Here is a 17,589-nt window from a genome sequence, read left to right as displayed (position 1 = left end):
TTTGAAACAAGACTAGAAATGTGACCAAGTGTTGTTGATGGGGATGATAGCGCATTACATATGGAGAAAGGGGAGGATATATTGTCCAAAACTAGAGTTTTTAGTTGCCTCGAGTATCATCATGTGCCACTAAGAAGGCTCATTCCACATGCGAGAGTTTGGGGCTTGAGATATGATGTAGTCAGTGCTTTAAAGTCTACATTTTCTAGTGAAGGATATATCAAAGGGTAGGGAGCATTCATTGTTTCTTTGAACACATGTCAAAGGAGAAAGCACAAATGACAGGTACCCTAAATAGTCTTTTGATATCACTGCTCTCTTTGCTCAATACAATAGTAGATTATTTCTTTTTTTATATTAAAATGCCATTATGGAGGAGTGGGATTTACCATGAGTATCAAGAAGAGCTTGTTGCACACCCTTAGTTGGAGTTCCTTTCTCAAAAGATGTTCATTTGGGAGGGGAATCGTAGAACTATGGCTTGGCAAGCAGTCATCAAAGAAACGTACACCACTAACAAAAATTGATGCTACAAAGGTGTCAGAGATTTCTCTGTTAACACGTTGCAGCAAACACACACACACACACACACACACACACACACACACACACACACACACACACACACACACACACACACACACACACACACACACAAAGTTTCGCTCGGTTTTTCTATTTTCTCGGTAAATTTCGCTCGGTGTATGGTAAGACTCCACTCTCACCACCTCACACCCACCTTGTTGCATCAACCTCACACTATATATGTGTGTAGAAATGGCCTCCTTTTATAGGCCAAAAGGGTTGCCCTCTCTCATGAGAGGCAGCCACGTGTAGCTGCCCTCGTATAGATAAGTCCAAATCAATCCCTCCAATCCGCCTATGTGTGGCCGCCCTTGAGAAGACAAGTCGGCTTTTGAATTCAGCCACCGGCCATCGGCCATTGACTTCCGACTACCGGCCACCGGCCACCGGCCACCGGCCACCAGCCATTGACTACAGCCAACCGGCCAACCGACCGGTCGTTTTTCGACCACTTTTCGTCCGTCGTTCGGCCATGATATTCCGGCAAAAAGGGATATTCCAACGAAGCCAGTCTCGAGCTTGGGCTCTGAGACTGTGGCTGTGAAAAATTTGATTTTTCGGCGAGTGATTTTATTTTTCGGCGAGTTATTTTCTTCACGGACGATGGCTTCTCCTCATAATGGGGGCCTTACAAATGTGCGTTTTTTAACACAAAAAATTACAAGGGTAAATCAGGCTCCATACTTAACAATTTACTTATGTGCATAGCATGAAGAAGGCATGAAACTGTTTTCAAAATATGTAAGAAAAAAAGCGTAGTGGTATTTACTTGCATAAACCGTACTGGTTTTTACTTGCGCATTTGATTAAAAATAACAAAAGAACTCTGAGTATTTTTTGCAATAAGGCTTGCTTAATGGGCATAATCAGATAAGATTAGCTAGAGTACTTGCTTATTGGGTATAATCAAATAAGATGAAATGTCCAAAAGAACAACATAAAATAAAAAAAAAGGGGGAATTTCGAGAACCTTCAGTAGGATTATTGATGGGATTACACATGCTTGATCAATTGCCATAATTAAATGTATTGGTACTTAGGATGATTGGCCGCTTTTTAGATTTGCATTACCTACCTAAGCACACAAGTGCATGAGGATATAAATAAAATCTTTTTGTTGATAAAACTGGGTTATGTGTACCCGATCATACGCAGATCTGGATAAAATAGTTCTGGAAAGATATGAATATCAAAGTTTTTGGAAGATAGCTGGTTGCTTGTCAAGAAGGAATAGTATAATGACTGGCTTTTTTGAGGAGTTTTGAATCGCATATTATGTAGAACTTAGGGGATCCTTTCACAATCTAATCTTTGATCCGAAAGTATATCATAGGAAAAGAGTTGGGAAAAGAGACATACAGTAGGGCTGGCTTAGCTGGTCCAAAAAAACAATACAAATCCTATAATTAAAATGGGTTTTGGGACCAGGATGGTTGAAAACACATGCTTGCTCAAATATCACTTAGTTGTAGGAAGAACTTGGTGGTTGCAGTCTTGAAGACATAATCTCATTAATAAATTCTTTTTGTTGATAAAATTGGGTTATGCTTAACCAATCATATGCAGGTCTTGATAAGGTAGTTCTGGAAAGATATGAATGTTAAAGTTTTGGAAGACAGCTGGTTTCTTGTCAAGAAAGAATAGTATAATGACTGGTTTTTTTGAGCAGTTTTGAATCACATATTATTAAGTACAGGAAAAACATATTCGGGAAGGTAATTGGAATAGTTGGAACCTTGGTACAGTTATGGTTTTTTTTGAAACTTGCTTGAAAAAACAAACAAAACTCTATCAAAAATTTTCAAATTTTTAGTACAATGATTGCCAATGCTCATGAAATGAATGCTTGTCTAGCACAGGAACCAAGCAAAGTAAGGCTGACTACACGAATTAGGGTGAATAATAACCCAGAGAACATGAAGGCAATTAATAATAAGATACAAATGGTTAGATTGGAGCTTAAATCACCTATAATAGAACCCTATAGGACCAGGGAATTCTTGCCTAGGAAAGCAAAAGCGGTTTTTGAACCTACCATTGTAAAAAATCATAATTCAGGATAGTAGTAGGGGGTTGTTCTAGGGGTGTGACATCAATAACAAGTGGCACAGGTCACTTGGTACCTGTCTACCCATTCATTGTAGCCTATTCTAATAAGCGTTGATGTTTGGATGGTGGTAGTACTAATCTCTCCTTCACCTACCAGGGGACGTACCTACTCCTCCTGAGTGGCCAATTGTAATTCATACTTGATAAATTAATTCAGTAATTTATGATCATGTTCTCTTATTGTATAAGTATGATTGTGTCATGCTTTGAAGTCTATTGTTTATGTTCAATGGTGCAATTCACTATATAGTTCTGTATAGTTGGAAAAATAAAAGTAAACACACACAATATATTCCAAGCAGTCTTTGGTCGCGGACTGTCACTATATAGTGAATTGCACCATACTAATAGCATATACTTATCTTGATGTTCATTATATCAGGTTGAATGTATTTCATCCCTGAGGAAACTCGGCTACGTCGAGATTAAAGGCCTTCCAATTCCACCGTTGGGGACTCAGTGCTGCATACTATCATGATTTAAAGGCCCAACTTTTTATAAGAAGCTTCTGGATTTTGAGAAAGAGGCGATTTCCAATCACTCCCTATCTGCTCTTAGTATAGCCTCAGTCAATGATTGGATTCCCTTCTAGCAGTAGCAAGAAAAGAGCTTCCTAATCTTCTTTCCTCTCTAGATAATTTTCTTCTTTCTCTATGCTTAATTTGATTTCCAAGATCTCATAGACTTGGATTTCTACTTTAATTCTCTCCCCACTATTGTTAATAAACTATACCTCATCAACAATCTCCTGGCAGCTCCCCTGGAAATCAAATATAGCGAGAAAGTGGGTAACCCATTAATCGATCTTGATCTCCTTGACCCTGAAGAAAGAGAAGCCATAGCATTTCTAGCTATCTCAAATTGTGATAAAGGTGAAAAATCCATCTCTAAAGAAACTAGAGTGATACTTCATGCTGCTAACTTTCTTTGTCTGTTAAACATAATTATCATGCTTACTTGATTGCTCATGCAAGGTATATCACACACACACACACACACACACACACAACCACACACACACACACACACACACACACACACACACACAAGCACATGATTCAATGTATGGAAGCTTTGCTCTTTTGTTAACCACCAAAGAGCTGAAGATCAAATCCTCGCCATTTGATAGATCCCTTCTCCACTCTCTCCTCCTTCGCCACACACACACACACACACACATATAGAAGAACAACAAAATGCACATCTACTACTGTGAAGATCTACATCCAGCTTCTATCACCTACACATGAAAGATACCGTCGGAAATAAAAAATGACATACAGGTAGGTGCATCTACACCTACTCAGTGTATTTGAGTTTTTTAAAATTTTAATGCATTTTATGTACATGATATGTTGGATCTATAACAAAAAACAAAGCTGAGTCTATAGCATATATGAAAGTATATACATTATAGACATTAAGGACCAGTAAAAACATCTGCCTAGCAACATCGCTTTGGTAGACCATAAGTGGGATCCTTTAGCACTGATAATTACCTATGCTACGAATTGTGATAATACTTTGGTGAATGAACGCTTGTGAGAAGGATAGCTACTACTTGGCTTGGATTTCTTAAATATTTGCATGCTTAATTTAATAATACAGATTGATGATTTGGCCATGTCTTCGTGTTGGATTTTACTCGTGTTTTGATGCCCGCAACCTCCTGTGAGGGTCTCACAAGAGATGACAACGTATGGATTTTATGTAACTATCAGAAAACAAACAGATTGCTGCTTAAAATTGTTCCAGCATTTTGACCAGATACAAACGAAATACTGTTGAAATTTTTTCACATTGACATTTTTTGGCGTAGCTATATATCAAAAAATTGGCATCAATTACATAGGGATAAGTTGATATTCCAATCCAATTCATATCTCTTAATGGTTTGAAGATGGATATACTGCACATAAAAATTAACTTTGTATGTGGAAATGATGGTCACTACCTGGGTTGCACACAACCTCATGTGAGAGTCTCAGGGGTGATGGCAGTGACTGTTTTTTAATCATAATGAGCAGATACCAAGGAATGGCTACCAAAATTTCTATACATTGAATTTCATATATAAACTAATATATATATGGCTGTTAACCATCTCATAAATAGATGAAAGCTGGTATCTTGTATTCAGGGAAACCGTGCCCATTATGCTTGACTTGAGCATATTGTAGCTTCGTTTCAGGGCTACCATTCCCAACTTTATTAGCTTGGCACTAATTTATCTTGTGTTCAAAGCTATCAAGACCGTATGCATAGCCGTAACATAGTAGAAGAAGGATACAATACGACTGACTGCCGATACTAGTAAAAAAAAACTCTCTTAAACTATTCTTCTATCGTTATATGTAGGAACTCACTTTTGATGAAGGTAAGTATATAATGGTGAATTCACAATTGTAAAGTTTTTTTTGATGCTATCCTTTCTTGGTGGATAAATGCATAATTTTTGAAACGAATGTTTGTAATTTACTTTGAAATTATCCAATGATTGTTAAAAGAGCCTTAATCCTCAAGTGGAGGTCTCGGATGAGATGGCATTAGATTGGAATTTTGAGAATTGATCCAATTTACAAAGGGGACGCTGTTCGATTTTTTTTTGGAATTAAACGATGTAACATTATCGTAGAAAAATGGCTCATTCTCGACTCCCTGTCTTCCCAAGTAGTGCTAGTTCTGACAGGCTTGTGTTTCTTGGATGGTGACAAGTAAAAGATTCTTTCCTTGGGATCACAACGGCAACTGCAGCAATAACAAAGGATCATCCACCGTTTGGTTGTTTTTATTAAGTGATAGATAACCCTTGTACACGATTTTTTGATAATAACATGTAATACACTATATGTCAGTGTTAAATCTAAATGTCAATTGCAGTCTTAACTTTATCTACTTGTTATCTAATGTATACATAAGGTTTGGTTATTTACAAGTGTTAAGTCTAAATGTCAATTGCAGTCTTAACTTTATCTACTTGTTATCTAATGTATACATAAGATTTGGTTATTTACAAGTTGATTGGTCTCTAGTCCCATTGTATGGTTCAATAGTTTGTGAAATCAAACTATTGTTAGATAATCATTCTTAAAAACACACACACACACACACACACACACACACACACACACACACACACACACACACACACAAACACAAACACACACAGAGGGATCTCAAACTCGGAGGCTGCTTTATGATCCACACTCACACACCTTTACTAAGAATGAAAGCAAACGTGCGACAATGCAGCCTTTTGGGTCTTGAGAGTCTTGCACGAACTACTTTAGCCAACGTGGAGTAGAAGACCACCATTGTGGAGCCAATATTGATTGCCAACTCAATGGAGTGCTGAAAATATATCCTCAATCTGCTTGGTAATGACACACAAGTATGATAAGTCAACAATTGGCTGTTTTTGGGTTTTGTTGTGAAGCTAACAAGAGCAGCACATGATCAATCGATGTAGCCGTAGAGATAATCATGGAAGGTTAATGCAAAATGAGTCATGTAATGTAGTAGGTGAGGATGTAGTCCTTAGAGGAGGATGGGAATCAACAGCTTGCAACACGCAAAGGTGAATGGGAGAGGCTAGCAAAGGTAGGTCCGATAGTGCTGCTCTTAAAACCTCACGCTTCTATTATTAATGTCAAAAAGCAGCAATAAGATTCTTACCATGGTCAATGACGCCCCTTGCATGAGGTATTCTCTTGGCATCTAAGGATGATGAAAATGCTAGGTTCATAATGTGGGCCTCTATCAAGGCTTGCTCACGCTCGTGAGAAAGCCCCGTGTGATTAAAAAAGCTTTGTGTGACCTCTCATTTTCATATTCACCAAAACACTCCTAGATAATAATATATACTATATATAAAGGGGAAAGAGATTCGGTCCTCCACCACGTGTCAACATCTCCTTTGTTCAGCGCCTTCAGGCTGTGCTCTTTAAGTGAAGAGAGAGAGAGAGAGAGAGAGAGAGAGAGAGAGAGAGAGAGAGAGAGAGAGAGAGAGAGAGAGAGAGAGAGAGTTCTTAGACTCGGAGGCTGTGTTATTATCTACATTCACACACCTTTACTATGAGGGTTTGTGTCTTTAGCTCGCGCGCGCACACACATATACACACACACACACACACACACACACAGAGCTCCTCTAGAGTTTTCTCACTTGCACACGACAGGGTCTCTCACTCTCTCTTTTCTATACTATACTATACTATACTATCTATACTATATATAATAAAGGGGGAAGGGAATTCAACACCCAACCAACTGATGGGAATGTGATCGTGCTAGCTAGGGTGGATGAAAGAGAAACATCATGCACACAAGTGAGTGTGTGTTAACTAGATTATCACTCAAGCAAATTAGGTTCCAAATCAATTAACTTGGACTCATAAACACGACCTTGAGTATTTGCTAAAGCCATCACAAGCTCACCATAGACAAGGGAGATGTAATGCAAAATAGAAATATGTTTATTCATTCCTGAAAGGAGCTTTAAGTAGCATTAAGCCTTTCACCACTGCATGTGGGATATTTCCTTTTTTTCTCTCCTTGACTCATTCTATAGGACACTAGGACAAAACTCACACCTTACAATCCTCCCCTTGAGCTTTGGACTAGGGATAATACAATGAAGGTTCTTTATCCACTAAGGATGACACATGGTATTTACTAAGGATGTCAATAAAAGAGAAATCCCCCCCTTGAAATTTGGGCTACAACTCGATGAAGAAAGACAACACTATAATCCAGGAGCTCAAAAACCATATATCCCCAATCAAGAAGACAATCAACATAACACTCCAATCTAGGAGCCGCACTCCAATCTAGGAGCAAAAAACAACGCTCTGATACCACTTGATGGGAATGTGAGCGTGCTAGCTTGGGTGATTGAAAGAAAAACATCGTGCACACAAGTGAATGTGTGTTGGCTAGATTATCATTCAAGCGAATTAGGTTCCAAGGTCAATTAACTTGGACTCATAAACACGATCTTGAGTACTTGCTAAGCCATCACAAGCTCACCATAGACAAGGGAGATGTAATGCAAGATAGACTTATGTTTATTCATTCATGGAAGAAGCTTTAAGTAGCTCTACAACCTTTCACCACTGCATGTGGGATAATTCTACTTTTCTCTCCTTGACTCATTCTCTAGGACACTAGGACAAAACTCACACCTTACACCAACCACGTGTCAAGAGCTCCCTTGTCCTGCACCATCATGTAGTGCTCTATGAATGGATAGTGAGATAATGTGTGTGTGTGTGTGTGTGTGTGTGTGTGTGAGAGAGAGAGAGAGAGAGAGAGAGAGAGAGAGAGAGAGAGAGAGAGGGTTCTTAGACTCAAAGACTACTTTATTTGCGCTGGATAGAGCTTTTACAGGAACCTTAAGCACAACAAAACTATACACAGGAACTTTTAGAACTGAATTCAGATAAGATTTGACATTGCTATCCCCTTCCAAAAATTTCACGCGATCAGATTAAAGTAATAAAAATTTGGACACTTTAAAAGATATTAATTCACATGGCCTAGAGGATAATAAGTCACATGGCCTAGAAAATAATCACTAGATAATTACCAAAAAAAGAAGAATATACACTTAAAATGACAGGATTGGTCCTCAAGTTGGGCAAGTGGACTCATGATGACCCAGACCAAGTCTAGGACTCCTTTAGTAGCTAAGGGGCGCCTCCTCAAGGAAAGGGGCTGAATTGGAGCTGGGGGGTCACACTCAACCTCTGCTTGCCAAAAAACTATAAAAAGGGCAGCCTCATAATTTACACACTTGGGGGAAATTCCTCTCTAGCTTAGAGAGAAGCTCCACATACTACTAAGAGAGCAAAAACCATTAAGTGGATTAATCCAGGTAATTAAGACTAATCCTCGAGATTAGCAAGTAAATTTGGTTTAATTTTTTCTCTCTATAAATATTAATTCTCTGATTTAAAACAAATATTAGTGTAAGTTAATCATTATTAGAGTTAAATTTAGTTGATTTACTACCTAAATTAGGAATAAATCACTAAAAATACACTCATTAATCATAGGGTAATTTTCAAAGCTTCTCTATATTTCTTTTAAGCTGTGATAATTCTTTGGAATTTAAATTAAATGATTTTGCTAGTTATTAGAGCTGAAATTCTTTGATTTTAGCCATAAATTTAATGGGAAAACTAGTTAGTTAGCTTAAATAATTACATGGTAATCATCAAAGATATAAAATATTGTCAAAAACATGAGATAATTATCTCATGATAAAAAAAATAGTTTTGATAATTAATTAAGCAAAATAGTCTAATTTTAGCTGTAACTTAAAGAGGGAAATTATTTAAATAGATTAGATAACTCCATAGTAATTATCTAATCAGAGATATAAATTTTTTTTAAAAACATGGAATAATTATCTCATAATCAAAAAAGTAGTTTACATAATTAATGATAGTAAAATTAATTTATTTTAGCTATAAATAAAAGAGAGAAATTAGTTTATTAGCTTAGATAATTACAGGATAATTATCAAAGATATAGATGTCGGTCCAATAGGAAAAGGGTAAGAGTGATCGCCGATGAGAGGCGCACTCTAACTGGAACATTCAAGGGATTAGTTGGCTAAGTATGGGCGCCCAAGTGTGAATGGGGCGAGCTCATATAAAAGTCAACTAAACCTAAAATTTACTTATTCTCTCATTTGTGCAATTGAAGAGTGCTCTTGCTCCATCTCCATCTTCTTCTTCTTCATCTCCTTGTGTGTGTGTGTATGCAAGAGAGAGAGAGAGAGAGAGAGAGAGAGAGAGAGAGAGAGAGAGAGAGAGAGAGAGAGAGAGAGATCATTGCGACGACGGCACGACGACGGCGAAGCGGTTGAGTGCGACGCAACGACGGCTCCTTCTTCTTCGCGGCGAAGGATCCTCCACAACAGTAAGCGTAGATCGGTGAGTGACACACCATCGCCATCTTTGAGCTTACTAGTTTAAGCTAGTTGCATGCTTGGAGCCATTTGTGGCTCGCACACAGTGTATCGGCAAGCTCCTTGCATTGACACGTGAGACATACGCACACATTTTTGGTGCCATTATCGGGGAATGCCTTACACTAAGCTTGAATGGCACTCTGTGCTTCTTTTGTGGTGCAATTTCAATTGTAGGAAAGGAAGGGAAGGAAGGTGTGTGTGCTGAGAAGAAGGATTTTGTTTTTGCTACTATGTATTTCTTTGCTAATGAAGTTTTGAAAGGTTACTGTGTTTTCTCTGTGATAAGGTCTTAGTATTAAGGTTGTTAGTTATGTGTAATACAAAGTACAGTAAGTAGGAAGTAGATCTGTTAGAGCTAATGAAGTGGTTAGTGTGTAACAGTAGGTGTATTAGTTGTACGTAGGTAGGTAGAGTGTGTGTGTGCTCGCACGCAGGCTGCGGCGACCTTATCCAAAAAAAAAATAAAAAAAAAAAATAAAAAAAATTAAAGGTAAGACCGGGATCGGGAATATCTTCCAGACCCAATCCCAAGCTCACACTCAGGCTCAGGCCTCAGTTGCCCTTTAAAATTACGTATTTTAGCTTCACACGTAGCTAAAAATCGTTTTTTTAAAAGGACCAACGGAGCTTCTGATGACCGAACGCTGTGCTGTAAAGCACACTGCAACCCTCTGAGTGATACGCTGGTTTTGAGCTATTACACACTTTATCAAAAAACCGATCATTAAAAAACATTTTAAAAAAAAACGAGTGAAAACGGACGCCTAAAAAAGTAAGCGGTTAACCTTCGAGGTTATTTGCCGATGCTTGTAGGGTGCCAAAGGCACATGCATCTGCACTCTGGTCGTGTGCTAGAGACGGAGCAACTAGAGAGAATTTTGACTTATGCGAGTTCTCAATATCCACCTACCTTAGGTTCCGAGCCGTCGGCGGGGACCCAATGTAGTACAAACCAAGACCCGAACATAGCGGCTAGTGACTCTTCCTCTGACTACGACATCATGGAGGGTTTCCCAATGCCTAATCCCGATAGCTCAAGCCAAGAAATGCATGCCATGGGCCCGTGGTCCGGGCCGAGCATGCTTAGCCGCTTAAAGGAAACCTTTAGTAGAGCGACTTGCTCTAAATATGGAGCTAATGATATAAATGAGGGGGGTGGGGAAGTAAATTCTCCATTCATGACCAACGTAGACCCTATGCTCTTAGAGAATGTGCACGTGAATACTTCATTCACTGCACCTCCTGACTCTTTAGAGCTATTCCCCTCCGAGGTCATATTACCTGATGGTAGAAGCCTTGCCGAAGTGCAAGAGGTTGAGTGATATATCATTGCGGCTAGGGAAAAGGAAGTCGAGAGCTTACGCAAGGCGGAGCAACGAAGAGAGTTAAAAGTGAAAGCCCCTATGTCAATATCCTTGTTAGGAGAGCAATCGAGTGCTCTTGAATTAGCAACCACTAAGGGTCAACCCATAGAGAGCAACATTGCATCTAACTCAAAGGACACCCCTAGCACCTCAATCCTAGATGGAGCGTTCTTAAATGAGAACTGGAAGTACGAACTACAAACGAAAACTCTAACCAACCTATACACAGGTCACACCTATCACGTGGGTTGGTTAGATGTCCTACAATCCACAATGGGTGCTACTAGTGTGGAGAATCAACAACAAAGAGTTTGTGAGGTCATCCATAGGGTCATTGAGTTAGAGAGACAGAACAAGGGGATCAACATGCCTTCAAAGGGTCTCATGAGATTCTTGGATACAGGAAAGGCTAAACAACCGACCTTATCGCAAATGGAGACTCCCTCGGTAAGTCGGATGGATCCTCCATATGTTGTTTCCCCAGGGGTCTCAGTGCAATCTGAGCCAACAAGTGATAGCGTTACCTTTCCAAGTCTAGCTCATCTTTCCCTTGATGACACCACGGCTACCATGCCTACCCCAATGATGGGCATGCCAAGAAACACGCCATGGACCTCATTTGTTAGTAAAGCACCACTACCCGGTAGCTCAATGCCTGCAATAGTACCTACAAGTGTGTACCAATCATATGCACCTATGGGTCATCGCACTCATGTAGTCCCTACTCCTCCCATTGTTTCAACAACCTATGCTCCACAACCACAACACCCAAGTTCTTATTTCCATGGGACTATACTGGCTAGCATTAGCATGTCACATCCGACGTCTGCTATGCCTAGGGCCACACATATGAACTTTGGGCTGCCACATGGCACAACACCGTACCAAACGTGGAACCCAAGGGCTTCCTATGCACCAAGCCCAATGCCAATACCTACTCCACATGTGGTATGTGGAGCACCTCCACCCACGGTTCCTGCTCACTTAGGTGACTTGGCAACGTTTGCTCAAGCTATCGGTCGATCTATTGCTGAGAATATACGTAACACGCCTGATAGAGAGCCTAGAAGTAAGGCAGTACAAATAGCCAAGCTCACACAAAAATTTGGTGGAGACGGAGATGTGAGAAAGCATATCGAAGTGTTTGAACAAATATGCGATTCTCTAGGAGAACACAATGACTTGCATATGAGTAATGCTTTAAGCCTAACCTTAAGTGGGAAGGCAGGGGATTGGTATAGAACCCTAAGGGTGGAAGAAAAAATGATTTACCCTACTCTTAGGAGACTGTTCTTGAAAGAATACATACGAGAGGGAGTACTTTTGGGTGTAGCCTCTCAGCTCCAAAAAGCCCAACGAGACGAAGGAGAGTCGGTGAGAGACTTTATTAGTCGCTTGAAGCATTTGAATTCTCGTTGTAATCCAAATGAACGCTTCAACAATAACCAATTGCTTGATACATTCATTAGGGGGTTACGACATGAGGATATCTACAATGGCCTAGTCATTAGAGGTATCACCACTTGGGAAGCAATTACCACCAATGCGATCCAATTGGAGGATAATTTAATGATTCAAGGAGAAAGAGTATCTATTGAGCCTAAATCTATTAGCTCGCAAGCATCATGACATTAGCCAATGACCCTAAAGCCTATTGCTAAGGAGCCAAAGATATCTTAGATGACTTTAGCAGATCTCATCAAGGCTATTCAAGAGAGTCTTAGAGACAATCATGCTCCGCAAAACAATCATATGTATCCAAGAAGGGAGCAACAATGGTGCTCAATATGCTATGGACCGCATAGTACCAATGAATGCCCTACTTTTAGAGTAAAATTCAATGGGAACTGCAATGCCTGTGCAAGGTATGGTCATCAATCTAAGGATTGCATACTATTTAAGCGCGCGATGGCCAATAGACCAACCTTAGCATGGACAAACACACCTCGAGTGCCTGCATTGATGCCGGCTCCACCTCTTGAAAAAACATCACAACACATGGTCCCTAGCGCCCAAAATGTTGTTCAGGCAACACCCTTACCACCTCCAGTGCTAGGACCGCAACCACCACATCCGAAAATCACTTCTGTGAATCAAGTGGGTTGTGAGTCATTTATTGCTTGTTTGGAAGGCTGTGAGGAAGATATAGATCCTAATATTGCCTATGGGATGGATGTGCTTGAAGAAAGTCCACAATACTACATGGAGGACTATTGGGGACAAGTCAAACCTGTATATCAAAGTAGCCGCTCTTGTGGCAAGAGGCCAAAATATCAATTACACTGCTAAGAGACCACCTCTTCAATGCTATGAGTGTGGGGGTCCACATCGTATGGTCGAGTGTCCTATTAGGCTACAAAAGAACACCACACTAATACAAACCAATCAAGCGAGCATGTCTACAATGCCGATACTTATGTGTAATCCATGTGGCATAGATCATTTGATTGCCCAATGTCCAAACAATCCAAATGCACCGAAGATCACGCCATTAAACTTGATTGAGGTTACCGAGGAGCCATCACAAAGTACACATGTGGTACCAGTAAACATACTCACATGATCAATGCTCCAAAAAAAAAAAAATATTCTTGAGGAAAGAGACACGGCATCAATTGCCCAATCTCAAAAAAAGAAGAAAACACGAAGGAAGAGATCGCAAAAAGCAGCGAAGTCAGACCCCACTTCAAGGACCAACATAGGGACTGGTGACGACCCCGTATATATGAACGACGCTGAAGAGGATTCTGATTCAGGAGAAACCATGGAGACCAAAACGACCACTAAGATAGAAACCAACAAGGAAGATCTTCATGAGCCACAATGGCCAGGATCCAAGAAGAAGATAAGAACTTATCCAAACCCTACAGAGGAGATTGAGCGAGTCAAGCAATTAAGGAGTTTGGTAGAAGATACCCAAAGGGATCTAAAACCAACACCTAGGCAGATCCAGATTACAGACACCGTGTTACCTACGCAACAACAACCTCACTAAGTCCATAGACCCTTAGCCATACCTAGTGTCATCCAAGAAGAAAGTGACTTTAAGTCATGGGAAAGTGGGCATACTTACTTCTTGATGGAAAGAATGTTTACAGAGGGGCTACCTGATCCTATCAAAGAAATGGAGATCCCATCTTCCCCACGTCAAGGGACTGAAGGCCAAAAGGTGCCATTAAACATTGCCAAATTGATGGATTTCATGTCTTCAGAAGTTAGAACCACCATCATGTCCAAACTATATAAAGACCCTGAGCTAGTCTCAGCTCTTCGAGCCTTCGTCAATGGAGAACTAAAGTTTGGGCTACCACAATTTGCACAGATGGATGGAGCTGGGGGGATGCCAATAGAGGAGGAACACTTAGATCCACAACCCAACCTAGATGAGAACCTTGTTATAGAAATACCTGTTAACAAGTTGGGACAATACTTTGAGGGTGATGAATCCAATGCGACCATACCAATCACTACTAAGGGATTAACTGTGAAGGGAATCCTTGATGGTGGCGCTGGGGTTAGCATTGTGACTAAAAATTGATGGGAAACTATGGGAAGACCTCACCTTGCGACCACAACCATTGTAGTGAAGATGGCCCATGGGTCTATCGTAAAACCTATTGGGATGCTAGAAGATCTCAAGATCAAGGTCTTTGGACATAAAATAAGGATTACCTTCATTGTTATGGATTTCTCCAAACACACTATGGCATCAGAGATGATCTTAGGACGTCCTTTCATGAGGGAAGCAAAAATGGTGCATGACTGGTCTAAAAACCATGTCTACTTGCAGTTCCAAGATTCTGTCATTCGAGTGGATCTTGTGAATGGTCGAGCACATCCTCTAGGAAACAAGTTTATAATTGATCATAGATCTGACACCACAGTTCACTCGGCCCCATTGCAGTATCGTTACATGTGTAAAGCGGACACTGATGTTGGGGAAAATTCTTCTTATATGGATGTACTACCTGGGATGACTGAGTCAGACAATGTGGATTGGGTCCACCTAGCAGCAACACATAGACACTTGGGAAAATAAGGGGACGACCTGGGTAACACCTGATGGGGATGAAATGCCACCACTCGTACCCTTAAATATGCTAGAAGCAATGCATATAGCTTCTGATGACCTACAAGATGAAAGTTTGACTGGCATTGGAACCAGTAGCACCTCACAAGACTATAGCCCACACGATTTGGGATCAAAATCATCAATTGAAATTGACTCTGAGGACAAAGAATCTAAGTTAAATCTTAGTACAAATGTGGGGGAAAACCATTCAGGGCATAGTAGTACCCTAGATGACAATCTATCAAAGGGAGCAGAAGACACATGAAGCGATTAATCTAGTGACTCTTCACTGGAGATCTGTTGTAATTGAAAATTAGACAAGAAGAGTAAGAGATATAAGAGGCAACGATATCGAGCAAATGTGTGTGCTAGAATAAATGAAAAGAAATCTACCGCAGAATGGATTAATTATATAGGGGCATGTGATGCTCATCGAAAGTTGGTAGATAACTGGGGTGAATACCTTCAAAGCATTATGTGGTGTAGCCCACAACCCATCGACATCACACAACTAGAGGCTACAGAGAAGCCAAAGTTGGGCCGTACCGTAAGGAGACAACAAAATCGAGAGTTAGCTCAATAACAAAAGGAATCGGAAGGGAAATCACAGTCCACAGAACAACAGGACCCCACAAACTTACACCGTGCACCTGAACATTTCGAATCCTATACCATAGAGGAACGTAAGGTTGTGTATACAAAGGCTCAAAGAAACCTATCGGTGGGAGCAATGGAGTCTATGACGGTCCAATGATAGTTAAGGAAATAGAGTTAGCAGACCCAGGAGAAGAGTCTAAACCTATTTTCATTGCCCAAGATCTGACAGAGACTGAGGAGTGTGTACTTAAAGAACTTCTCAAGGAATTCAGGGATATATTTGCCTGGACATATCATGATATGAAAGGTGTTCCACCTTCCGTGGTGCAACATACAATCCCCATGAATAGCATGGCTAAACTAGTTCAGCAACGACCCTACCCAATGAATCCTAAATATGCAAAAATCGTTCAAGAAGAGATTGAAAAGCTTGTGGAATGCGAATTCATATACCATATTGAGCACTCAGAATGGGTGTCTCCAATCGTGATTGTGCCAAAACAGAATGGGAAACTCAAAATGTGCGTGGACCTCAAGAAGGTCAATGCCGCCACTAGGAGGGACCATTACCCCTTGCCATATTCAGAACATGTGCTTGAAAGAGTTGCAGGGAAGGAAGCTTATAGCTTTTTAGATGGGTACTCTGGCTACAATCAAATCACAATTGCACTGGAGGACCAAGCTAAAACATCCTTTATAACCGAATTTGGAGTGTTCACATTTCGTGTTATGGCTTTTGGCTTAACCAATGCCCCTGCTACCTTTCAAATATTAATAAACACTACTTTTAGAGAATATTTGAGGGAGTTTTGTGAAGCTTTCTTAGATGACCTTTGTGTTTATTCCTCTTGGAAAGAAAATCTATCATGCTTACGAAAAGTGTTTGAGAAGTGTAGATTGTATCGCATCACCTTAAACCCTTTCAAATGCCAATTTTGGGTTAAACATGGAGTCATTTTAGGGCATATAGTGTCCAAAATGGGATTTCCACAGATGAGAGCAAAATTAAAGCCATTTCTGAATTGCCACCACCTACAAACTATAAAGGAGTTCAAAGGTTCATGGGCCATGTTGGTTATTACCGACGGTTTATTTTAAACTTTGCTGAGATAGCTCATCCTTTGTACAAGCTTCTTATTGAGTTCCAATGGACTGCGGAGTGTGACCATGCTTATGAGTCATTAAAAAAGACCTTGACTAGCGCTCCTATTCTACGAGTGCCCGATTGGAATGTAATTTTCCATGTGCATATTGATGCATTGAACTTTGCTATTGGGTGTGTTCTAGCTCAACCACGAGAACATAAACTGGACTACCCCATTAGCTTTGCAAGTCGTCAATTGAATGATGCCGAGAGAAACTACACCACTACAGAGCGAGAAGGTTTAGGTATGATTTATGCAGTGAATAAATTTGGCTACTACCTTCTGGGACAAGTATGTGTTCTATGACAAGAATGTAAACCTTACACTCTCATTGCAGGAACTCTCTACAGGCTAGGGAAGGATGATATTCTTAGACGTTGTGCCCGTGAGGATGAGTATTTATACATACTGCAAGAAGCCCACATGGGTATAGCCGGAGGACATTTCTCAGGGGAACTAACAGCTAGAAAGGTGTTGCTGCAATCAGGCTATTGGTGGCCTACCTTATTCAAGGATGCATCACTTTTTTCAAAAGGATGTGATAAATGCCAACGTTACAAGATCACACAACGAAAGGATAGGATGCCCTTACATCTTGCTAAAGTGACTCAACCATTTGAAAAATGGGGTTTGGACTTTGTAGGCCCAATTAGTTCGACAGCTCGTAGCACTCAATCTCGATATATTATCGTTGCCACTGACTATGTGACAAAGTGGGCGGAAGCCAGGGCGACGCAT

The sequence above is a fragment of the Adiantum capillus-veneris genome, chromosome 30 (genome assembly GCF_014529385.1).
Source record: "Adiantum capillus-veneris isolate H3 chromosome 30, ASM1452938v2, whole genome shotgun sequence".
NCBI classification, from domain to species: Eukaryota; Viridiplantae; Streptophyta; class Polypodiopsida; order Polypodiales; family Pteridaceae; genus Adiantum; species Adiantum capillus-veneris.
This window is presented reverse-complemented; position numbering follows the sequence as displayed.